Genomic DNA, 11,763 nt, shown 5'->3' on the forward strand with positions numbered 1-11,763 from the left:
GAACATTTTTATTAGTTTGGACTTGTTTTTGAAGGGAAGAAGTGTAACTGCATTTGCAGTTATCTAAAAGCTCCTTTGGGCATGTAGCTTCAGGTTTCCCATCAATTTGAAAAGTGTACTTATCAATAGGTAATACTTCTCTTTCTCCTGTAGAAATATATTTCTCCTTATATTGTTTCTTTTCTCCTTTACCATTCATTCTTTATCATAGATGGAAAAAATCCCACATGAACTGTGAAACAAAGAAGTTAATTTTTTTTCCCACAATATTCTGATATTTTGTATATCTGCTTTCCTTCCTGGGTTATGACAACAGGTAAAGCTTCTGCCAAGGATAAAATAAACCATACTTACAGACTTATAGAGATTAGGAAGTTTTTTAATTAAACCTTGCAGTCCTGAAGTCGGCAAAACTCCATGACAGTTTTTCTTCCAAAAACATAACATGAAGATACCTTGCTAACATTTTTTAGAGAAGTTTGAAGGGGAAGACCTAATGAAGAAAGAGAATGCAGGACAAGCTCCAAGGACTCTGTTCCTGCAGCCTCTGCAGAGCTGTGTGGGACTGGGGCCTTTGTCTATTGAAAAAATGGACCAAATAGCCACTTCTATCCCACTCCTCCCACAGCTTTAGTTAAATTCTCGGATCGTGAGGGCATGTAGGGAACAGCTGCTTATGATCTCTTCACAAGTGCTGGGTCATTGGTAAACAACCATCCCTCCACCCGCTTGGAAAGAAAAAAAATTATACAAAAAATGTATTCATTTTCCTGATGATGAAGAGTAATGAAGAGCACGTGCATGCTGCACTGAGAGGGAGAGAGAAAAAATGACAAATTAAATCATGTCTCGTTTGACAACCCTTTAAGTGTAACAGATCTGCACTTGTGCTGTCTGACAGGCATGATTGATACCACGGAGCACTCGTCAATTTTTAAACACACAGACTGAACAAAGAGTCACTTCATCCTGGTTCTTGTAGTTTACAGGCAGCCCAGTGCTACGCAGAGTAAGCACCCCTTCGTGCAGCCCTGTTTTACTTGGCAATACACTGCATCTCACTGTTTGGACAACTATATTTATTTTTATGATCCCTAAAATATTGTAACCCAGTCAACTCAACAGTCATTTAAGGTAATTTCTGGTCTGAACAGCATCTATTTTCTAGACAACTTTACAATAATATATGTTTGCTATGGGCCAAATTCTTTGTGTAGGTACCTCTGTTTCTATGCTGTATTCATAGCTGTTAACTGGGAGAGGGTCACAGTATCCAGTAATTTCTAATAACTTCAAATCTAAACCCCCTAGATGTTTTTGATGATGCCATTTTTAGATTATAGTTAGCATGGCAAAACAATAATCTTTTCTTTACATTTTACTTGTGTACAAACAAACCAACCCACAGATAAGCTATTTTAGATTATTTTGGGGGGGAAAACCTCTGAGGCAGGCTTTGGAAATTTTAATCTGAACAGCTCAAGGTGGTAAATGTAAAAAAAGTAAGACTTTAAAAAGAGGGTCTTTAATTATCAGTGTCCCATCTTACCCTGGTCCAGGAGGTGTCCTTGACCCACGATTTTGTGTTTCTATGAAATTATCTAATAGCAGGCAAAATGAATCAGCACAGCTTTTAGTGGATGCTGTGAACTAAATCCATGGTCTTTGTAAATCTAAGACCCTCTTTAGACTGGGGTTTAGGAGATGCTTATGCACATATCACTGCATCTGTGCAGGGATGAATTCTGTCATCTAGGCTTTCATTTTGTGTATCTTTACTACTTGTCCTGGGCCCTTAACTCCATTAAGGGTAGATGCACAACTGTTTATTTAGGCCTTTTTAATCTGACAGTTCCAATCAAGCTAATTCATCCGAGAGAGACCAACCATCCTTTTATTTATTTTAAACTATTTTACCAAGGTAACCCAATCCAGACCATCTCCCTATCTTGTTTACAAGAGCAGCCTTGGTGACAACATCTGTCCTGTGTAAAATGTCAAAAAAAAAGAAAGAAAACCTAGCAAAAATCATAGAGCATAGAGCTATCAGAATTGTTATTCAGACATATAGGCCCAAGTGAGCCTCCAACATCATTGCCTGTGCTATCCAGGAAAGGAAAAAGGGTCAGGAGGAGAAATGAGACTCCGTGTTGGCTGGGAGGCAGGTCTGGTGTGTTCAGTGGCATTTGTGAAATGCTGTGAGCAGTGGGTGCTCACACCCTGCCATCTCTGGCAGCAAGTGGTAGACTGAGAGGGAGATGTAACATTGCCAAGCAGGTTGCACTGGGTTGTGCCTTTTGCCTTTCTCTGAATTTTCATTGTATGTTTTATGTATGTTTTCAAAAGGAACAGAAATACCATCAGCCTGCCTTTTGCACAAAGTGGAGCTCTTGAACAGGGAAATTCAAAATCAGCACAGGTGGGAGGAAGCTGTGAAAGAAGCGCTTGGTTTTGTGCTCATAAAAGTGGATTCTTTATGAGGCAGTAGGAAATAGTCTTTTCCTGATGTAACTGATCAGACAGATCAGCAAGAGAAGGTAAAAAGAAGAAAGAGTGCTGTAAAATCAGTCTTTGGGCCTCCAATATCTGAATGGTCAGAAAGGGGGTTGCACCACACTTGTGCTTGTTTGCATATTAAGTTACTCATAGCTTCTGAACTGCACTAAGGGGATTTTACACCTTGCTAGTGAGAACTACTTATTTTAAATCATAAGAACTAGTTTTCGGCATCTGATAGCTGAGGGTAAGTCTGATATAGTCCTTCTAGCAGAGGTTAACTTACACTAAATGACAATTGCAGCAGGACATATAAAAATACAGCAGCAGTTTTAGCTGAGGTAACTGGCTTAAGGGTGACAAAACTTTGTGGTCCACAGAAGTGGAGGACAGCTGAGCAGCTCCAATTGCTGAGATGCCTTGGCAGCACTCGGTGGCTTGTCTTGATCCTTTCTGATCCCTGAAAGCTCTTGTGTTTCAGGAAGAGGTGGAAGCCTGTGGAATTTATTTGTCACTTGAGCTAGTGATGACCATCAGGAATGACACCTGCATAGTCCATTATTACTTGCCATTGTGCTGTGGGTTCTTGTTGAAATTTCCTGCTGCGTGCTGTGTGGTTTGAAGGAAGCATCGTGCTGGTGGAAGGCTCCTTCTCTGCCCTGCAGAGTTACATGCTCTGCATATGCACAGAGCAGGTGATGCAGTGGGGGTGGCAGTGGCACAGGCTGCCTCTGCCTGCCTTGCCTCAAGTTTGACCTGGTAGGGCCATGTCTGCAGGTAGAGCTGGCAGAAATTTTGTATTCCTATATTTTTGGGAATTCCAACTCATCCCCAAGCCAAGCCATAAAGAAATAAATATTTTGAAAATCAAAATTCACATGCCTGTTTTGGTCAGAAAAAAAATACATTTTGACATGGATGTTGAGTATCTGACAAATATTTCTTTGCTACTTTTTTGCTACTGCAAAAAAAAAGATGTTAACTTAGAGAGAGGAAAAATTGCCCCACTGATCCTTCAAATTTCAACCGAACCTGCCAGAAACAAATCTAATGAAAAACACTGAGTACATGTTACAGAAGCCAAACAAACACACCTGAGAAAGCTCTTTAAATGTATTGTGACCAAGACTTGCTGTGCACAGAAATGAGCCACATCTGCTCTTGGGTTTGTACTCGCATCCATGTGAAAGAAAAGATTAAACCAAGATACCAACAGAAAAGTAGATACAGGAGGACTGAGTGGGAACTCCTGGAAGGAGATTGTTAGATAGTGACTCCTTGGAATAAGTCCAAACCCAATTGCAGTGCAGAGAAATTGGCTTTCAGCAGTACCATGTTTTCTGTAATGCAAACCAGTGTGTGTGGGGGGGTGGTATGTGATTGTCATTATGAAGAGCTTTTGCCAGCACAGTAGCTCAGACACCAGGGGATAATGCATTACACACTGATGCTTTCCAGGATGTGGATTCTGCAGCAGTTGTGGTGGGTCGTTGCTATCAGAGTACTTCAGTTTCCCAACCACAGTTTCCCACAGGGTGTTATCTTGGAAGTACAAGGTTTAGATCCAGGCCTACTTCAGAGAAATGCCTCCACCTTCCTCTAGTCTTCAGGTTTCACCCAGCACCGATGCCTTTGAGTTTAGAGGCAGGGGATTCATGTTTCAGACAATGGACAGAACAATGAGGAAAGCAACCCCTGTTCCTGTCACACATGAGCCCACCTGGGAGAAAGGCTCACTTGTTAATTCAAAGCCGTGGCTCCTTAGAACACCCTGCTGAGATGAAAGCACCTCACAGAAATGTACCAGCTCTCTCTGCTGGGGACTTACACTGCTTCACGGGCTCCATCATAAGGGCTTTGGCCACCAGCCAAGCACCTGTGATTCTGAGGTGAGAGAACATCCCCAGAGCTGCATTACAAGCTGTGTCATTTTGGGGATCCCCTGTAAATGTAGGGGCCTTGGTAACTGGTAGGCTTTAAGGAAATTCTGGTACTTTGGCCTTGTGCAACAGTTGAGCTGGAGATGAGTAGTCATATGTTGCTAAACCCTTACCTTCAGTAGCTTAAAATTAATGCAATTAATTTTGTTTCCTGTCGTCAGCTAGTCTGTTGGATGCTGCTGGATGCTGCCACCTTCCACTTCAGAGGCAGCAGGTGCTGGTTGTTGGGAAACTTGATCTATGTCTCAGTTGTAAAGCTTCTTGAAAAATGTAGATTGCAAAAATATAAAAGGGAGTCTGCAGAATGAGATTTTCCTCCTTCAGACCTGGAAAACCTCGTGGTGTCTGTGGTTTTGTGAAACCTCTCATACTTTATTTACTTTTATTCCTCTGCTAGCCCTTGGGTACAGATTACTTTCAAACAAGCTGGTTTACTGTTTGCATAACACAGGCTTAAATTCAGTTAGAAATAGATCATTTTTCAAGTAAAATTCCCCAGAAAATAATTACAAGTATTTTGGGGTGTTGGGGAAAACATCAGCAAAGTTTCTTGTTAAGATCTGGTGACACCTGGCAATTAGAAATAAAAATCCATTTCTTGATCCAGACCTTCCTCCCTGTCCTTGGGGACAAATTAAACTGAGCTGCAGAAGTTTCAAACATACTTCTAAATCCAGCATCGTTTGCTTCTGAGTAGATTCTACATTCTACAAATTATTTCTTCCTGGGAAAGTGTCTGAGATTCATATTAATGAGGATTCCATGTTTGTGGTTAGGAGAAATTCAGTCTTGTGGCTTAAGCAGCCTCAGGACTCTCATTAAGTGCAAGAGGTTAATAGTCTAAACTAGCAGTTAACTAGCTATGGTCAGCAGAGCCTTATTGCTTTTGGCTCACACTAGCTAAGCTGGTCCCTTGTCCTTGGCAGTGCTAGAGATGCAGGTGAAAACAAGGAGCCCAAACAGGGCTGGCTGCAGGTTTTAGAACTAGCAGAGGTGATATGTTAGGAGTGGAAATCACATACTGATGGAAAAACTAGTCTGCCTGGGTCTGCAGGAAGAGGAAGGTGGGTTCTTTAAGCGTAGTGTAGTTTGTGCTCTGGTAGTTTGAGATCTGTGTCCAGCCAAGTGCTGTGCACAGACAGCTCAGGCAAAACCCTTTCCTGCTTTGTGTGAACAAATGGTGGCTTCTCTGCAGCATAAGAAAAATACGCAGAATGTCCAGTTGTGCTTGGCTGACAGTGCTGTGTGTAAGATTGTTCCTTGTAGTGTGTGTCCAGCATGTTGGAGACACTCTTAACAGGACATCCACTGGAAGAAATTAGAGAATTCCAGAGCACTGGTTGGAATGGATCGCTGGAGGTTTTCCATCCCAACCTGCTGTTCGAAGGAGGTCTAGTTAGATCAGGTTGCTAAGGGCCATTTTGAGTAATCGACAGGGTTTCCCACAGCATTCTCCTAGAGAATCTGGCTGCTTGTAGCTTGGATGTGCTTTGCTGGATAAAAGGTTAGTTGAATGGCTGGGTCCAAAGAGTTGTGTTCACTGGAGTCACTTCGCTTTCTCTTTATGTTGAACAGACTCGCCTCTCTCAGGTTCTCCCCAGAAGCCATGTGCTCCAGCCCCCATAATTTTGGTGGCTTATGGCCTTGCTTCACTCTGCCAGTGTGTTTCCTAAACTGGTGAGCCCTAAACTGGACACAGAGCTCCAGATGCAATAGGAATAGAGGGAAAGGATCATTTTCCTGGACCTGCTGGCTGCATTCTTACAAGGGATGTGGTTCACCTCACTACCAGCAGCTGCTCTGTGAGTCAAGAGCTTGAAAGAAACAGCACAGGTATTCCTGACATTGAAGAATTGCTGCAGAAATTGGAGGGCAGTCACAAATTAGCTCTGTCCTCATACAGCCAGTGGAAACTTTAGTTTTAATTGCGCAGACCCCAAGTCAATTAAAAAGAAGCAACCAGATCAGTTACCAGGCTGGCTTCCTACAGTGTCCTGACAGGTCCTAGAGGCCTCTGGAGAGGTGGGGTTCCGCTGGCTCTGCCACATCCTCTCTGTCTAAGTTTAAAAAGGTAAAAAAAAATTCTAATCCACAAATTATCTTTGTACAGTTCTGGGACAGACTCTGTTCCCAGTAGAAAAAATAGGACGTGATCAGTTATCTTAAAATTATGTCCCACTTCCTTTCTGAAACTAAATTTCATTTAGTTTCACTAAACTTTGTTCTGAGAACAAGTGTTCAAGCTGCTGTCTAGAAATCCAAATGGTTATTCTGAAGAATCAGTCAGAAGCATGGTCTGCCTGGATAGCCAGGTCTGAAAGAACAGATCTGTCCTCAGGACAGCATCCTGTGGTGTCCAGCCCATGCTGACATCAGCTCACACCCCTGTGAAATGGCTCTGCAGCTGGCTCTCTGTTTACTTTCAGGGGAGGTGCCTGTGGTAAAGGAGGAAAGAGGTTCCTTACCTACTATTTTGTGAGACACAGTAATGCTCTTCTTATGGGGCTATGATCTCTAGGAGGATGGGGCTTCCTCCCTGCCCTATCAACAGGCAGCTAAAGTTGTGCTGGAGCAGGGGAAGCTTTGTCTGCTGGTCTCAGAAAGCAGAAGTGCTCTAAATGCGCAGAAGTCCCCAAGTTAATGCACTTTGGTCTGGTTTGAAGCCTCTCACTTCAGGAGAGCCGTCACTGCACTAGCAGTTCCCCTTGGGAAGAGGTGCCTGGGACTCTAGCCTAGCCATACATCTCTGTCAAAATCTCTATGAATAAATTAACCTTTCTAAAGATTAGAGCACCCTAATACCTCAGGGTTTTTTTCTTGTTTTTTAACAGAACAAATGCTAAAAATGCCTTGACAGACTTTGCTAGGTTTTGTGCTCTGGATCATCTACAAAGGATTATACTGCAAGTGATGTTAAAGGCACAGCCATGTGAGTCTGGAGAGCACTGACTTGTATGCTCCTTAGGAGAAAGGCTTTAGTGGATGGCAAAACGTGATTATGGGTAGGAGATCCTCATTAAGGCAAATACTAAAAGCACTAATGGAAATTCTCATGCTTTAACTTTTAAAACACCTTGAACTCGGACACTTCCCAGTGCTTTGCAACTTAGTTCACCAGAGCAAAGACATTCTCTGGCTCAGCTTTGAAGAGTTTGGTAGCTACACTTAGCACTTGGGTAGCTAGAGCACTGGTTGCCAACTGTACTGGGGAACAATGAGCCCAGTGTCCTCAGCCCAATGGACTTTTGCCTGTTTCTCTTCTTGACTCGAGCCCTTCCTTTGGTCAAACAGGCTGTGGGGAGGTCTGGGATCTGTCGCTCTGTTCTCTTGCCATTGAATTGCTGGAATTGATCTGATCCTTTCCAGGCGGCTGGGAGCAGGGGGGGCCATTCCAAAGATGGTGGGGAGTGTTTTGATTTTTGATCCTTTTGAGATGAATTATGGGGAGGAAGCTGTCTGCTATCAGAGGAATTAGTCAAATTCCTTGTCAGATGTGCAATCCCATTAAAAATGCATTATCTGTTTTCAAAGCTTAAGTATGGGTGTTGGTTGAGAGTCTTTAAAATATTATTGTAAACTTTCACTGAGAAAAAGTATTCCTGAGTCTTTCATGAAGGCTAATCCCACTTCAACTACTGTAAACCATCGTCTTCTGGGGTGGCCTTCCCAAGCCATACTAGGCAAGAGCATGCAATTATACTGGGAAAATCCCCCTGGAAGATGCATACATTTGTTTTAGGACGTTGTTAGCAGCTCTTAGCATTCAACTGATTTGTTCTGATAATGATCCTGTGTCTGTGCCCCCTCAAATTCTGCCTTTGCTTTTCTGTCTGGCATCTAGGCTTCAGATAACTGCATCCAGGTCTGATGTGTCTTAAATGAGACACCTAACTCCAGTTCCTGCAACGAGTACGTTCAGACTACACTTAAATAAGTGGAATATCTTAAACGTAGATGGAACAACTCTTACAACAGCGGAATTTCCACCATTTCTATGTGCAGAGCTACAGTTCAAGCTCAGACTTTCTTACAAAAAAAAAGCAGTTTGACTCAAAAGTGAATGATCAGAGCAAGATGGGTTGGTTTCTGCTAGCCACCCCCCTTAGCTGGCAGTTTAGCATTACAGCTGTCAGAGAAAAATGCTCTGGTTCTATAGTGTCTCTTAATACCCTTGTCATCTGAATATAACTGCAATAGCTAAGAATCTGCTTCTCAGTCTATATAATAAATCTATGGATTTTAGGGATAAAAATTAGAGTGGTCACCTATTTAAAGGAAGGAAACGGCCCTGGCTGGCAAGGGCTTCCTGCTAGGATTGTGCCAGTGCTGAGGGACATGCTCTATGCTACTTTGTTTTTCTGTTCTATGGGAGGAGTTGGCAGAAAATAGGCAAATTCCTCAGGTCTGGCTGAAGTCTCTGGCACCAAACTGCAACCATGTTTCCTTCGTGGTTCTGTGGCAAGTGTGTTAGTTTCTGTAACAACTCCAGTCCTCTGTGTTGCTGCAGGCAAGCGAAACAGAGCATGGTGCTTATCTCTTGAAACACCAATGAAGTCTGGGGTTCAAATTGCTGGTAGGCGTCACTGCCAATCCACCTGTTAAAATACAGACAACAAAGTATGAAAGGAGTAGGTGGACATTATAAATATTTGGGATCATGTGTTATGTTTGAAGGCTGTTAAGGTGCTTTGATGATGTCTGAACTCCCAAGAGATCATCTTGAGGCCTGCAAACAAATGTTTCAAACTGAAATAAATTGTGCAGGTGAAGGTGAGAGCAGTCCTTGCTCTTGCTTTAGCCAATACATGTAGAAGATCAGCCCAGGGTTTTGTGACTGAGCTTAAAGGGAGTTTCCCCCTCTCTTCCGCTTAGCAAATGAAGATGCCACCAGCAGATGTTCTCATGCAGCCTTCAAGGTAAGCAGTGAATCCTGAGAACCACAGCTGGTGTTTGCCTTGCAAAATTTCCACTGTTCTTTGTGGTCTGGGATGGGCAGGGTTCACATTCCCACAAATATTGGGTAGCACCCTGCCTGACACTATCCAGACAACTTTCTTTGTAGCTTCATCAACTTACAAAGAAATCTCTTTGTATTATAACTCCAGTGTGTACTCACAAAGCAAAGACAAGAAAGGCAGTAGGAGCATTTTCATCAGAGCAGACAACATGTGGCCCTCAGGTCTTCAGCTGCCCCATGCATTCAGCCTGTACCATGGGAGGCAGCTGCAGTGCAACTTATTTTAATGCTGTAAAGCAGAGACAGTGGCACTTTAATATTCCGTTTGCTAGAAGAGGTTTATCTCAACATTTGATGTTATTTCAACAAAGTGGAGTGTTTACCATAAATAGCAGGGCCTGCAGAAAGCCTGTTGCAACACTTCTACTGCAAAGCAGCAGTACCTCAATCCTGAATCAATTTAGGAGGCATTGGCCATATGATTTTAATATTAACAAGTGGAGCAAATCTGTGAGTGGGTTGTTGGCCAGTTCTGTAGTGAAGGGCACCTGCAATCCATCAACACGGCTCATGCAACAAGGTATCAGTGCACAGGCAGAATAATAATAAGAATTTGGTGTGTACAGGGATCACTCAGCTGGTGGGGAGGTGTTAACATGCTGGAGAAAAGAAAACATGATGGTGAAACATTGTTATTTGTTGGTTAGTTAGCAACCCTGTAATTCTCTGAAAGAAGAAGGGAGAGAGTTGAAAGTGGCAGGGCAGGTAAGGTCTGCTATACCTGTGGCTTCTTCTGGCAAGCTGAGGGGTGCGTGGCATGAGCAAGAGGTGAAGTTGGCAGAAAGGGGTTCTGACCTTTCGTGGACAGTAGAGGGCTGCCATTGCAGGGAGGTTATCCAGCTCTAAATGCCAGCCCTCTATGAAAGGACATTACAGTTGTGAGACCCAATCCAAGGGTTGGCGAGAGGACCCGAGTGCTAGACTCCTTCTCCTTGGAAAGGTTGGGTGGACTGCTGTCCAGCCCTCAGGAGCATCTAAAGGTTGGCTGATGGGGTTCAAGGAAACCCATCATTGCTGTGGTGGAGCAGAGCTCAGAAAAAAGCTCCTGATTGAGCTTCCCCTACAAGTGCATTGCTGGGGCTCTCCCTGGGCACGGAGCCTGTCTCTCCCACACTGACAGGGTGTGGGCAGTGGCCAGTGCACAACTTTTCACCCTCATGGCCACGGGCCAACATGTGGCTTCCCCTGGGAGGTTTGCCAGGCAGCCCAGCTCCTCTGGGACACTCAGGGTTTGGACAAGTGCAAGTAGCACTGCAGGCACATGCTGGAGAACAGATCTAGTCTATGCAGTCTGGCTTGGCTTTCACAGGATGTGAGGGAGAAGGAGATGTGAATGGGCATGTCTGTCTGCCAAAGAACAGAAGGACAAGGAAGAGTCACCTCCGCACAAAGTTTTGGAAACACAAAAGGGATTGATCTCTTAGCACTGTGTAAAGTGGAGAAGACCCTCCAGAAGTCATTCTTAAACTATGCTCCTTAGGAAGGATCCATCCCTGTTGTGTCCTTACATTTTTTTGCAGGGATGTAACTTCTTGCCTTATTTCCTAGATTTCTTCCTTCTCTCAGCATCCTGAGGGGTGACACCAATGTGCTGTTATGTTCTTTCTTTGTGTGCCAGCTTAAAGTATGCATTTTCATTTATCTAAATAAGCATAGAGCTACAGTGACATGATCCAGGATTAAAAGAATATGGACTGTCAGAAATAATGGAGGCCTGTGTTTGAAGGAACACAGGTTACCTGCTGATCTCTCACCTTCCCCTCTGACAAATGTCTAGAGCTGCTGTGTCCTGCTTGATTTACTTCTTTCAGTATTGCCTAGCTAGTCTTGACTTAGCAGAACTTGCACACTCTACTTCAGGTGTTGGCATCACATGCTAGCTCTTGTGTGAAGGTCATGCTTCTCTGCACATCTGAACTAAACACCAATCTTCTTTCTCCCTCCAAAGGAAAAAAGCCTGAGCCTCCTTTCTGTTTTGCCAGTCGCTGTTTCCTGTCACTTCCAACGGCCTCTTCCCAGGAGGTAAGAATACAACCCTGCGTGCTTCTGACCAGGGGTAATCTGTTGTTTTGGCATTCTGTGAATGACTGTTTCAGGCAACTCTATCAACGTGCCTTGCCAGCAACCAGGTTTTGGATGTTTGCTTTGGGAACGTTTTGTGGTTGAATGGCTGTGCTCCATTCCACATGTAAACATGGGCAAAAACTCACATTTAACAGTTCTAAACAGTTGGACATTGGTCAAAGAGGTTACTCCCCTTCTCCTTAGTATATTGAAATTTTGCATAAAGTACAGAAGAGTTTAGTAACA

The sequence above is a fragment of the Chaetura pelagica genome, unplaced genomic scaffold (assembly GCF_000747805.2).
Source record: "Chaetura pelagica isolate M959 unplaced genomic scaffold, ChaPel_1.0 scaffold159, whole genome shotgun sequence".
NCBI classification, from domain to species: domain Eukaryota; kingdom Metazoa; phylum Chordata; class Aves; order Apodiformes; family Apodidae; genus Chaetura; species Chaetura pelagica.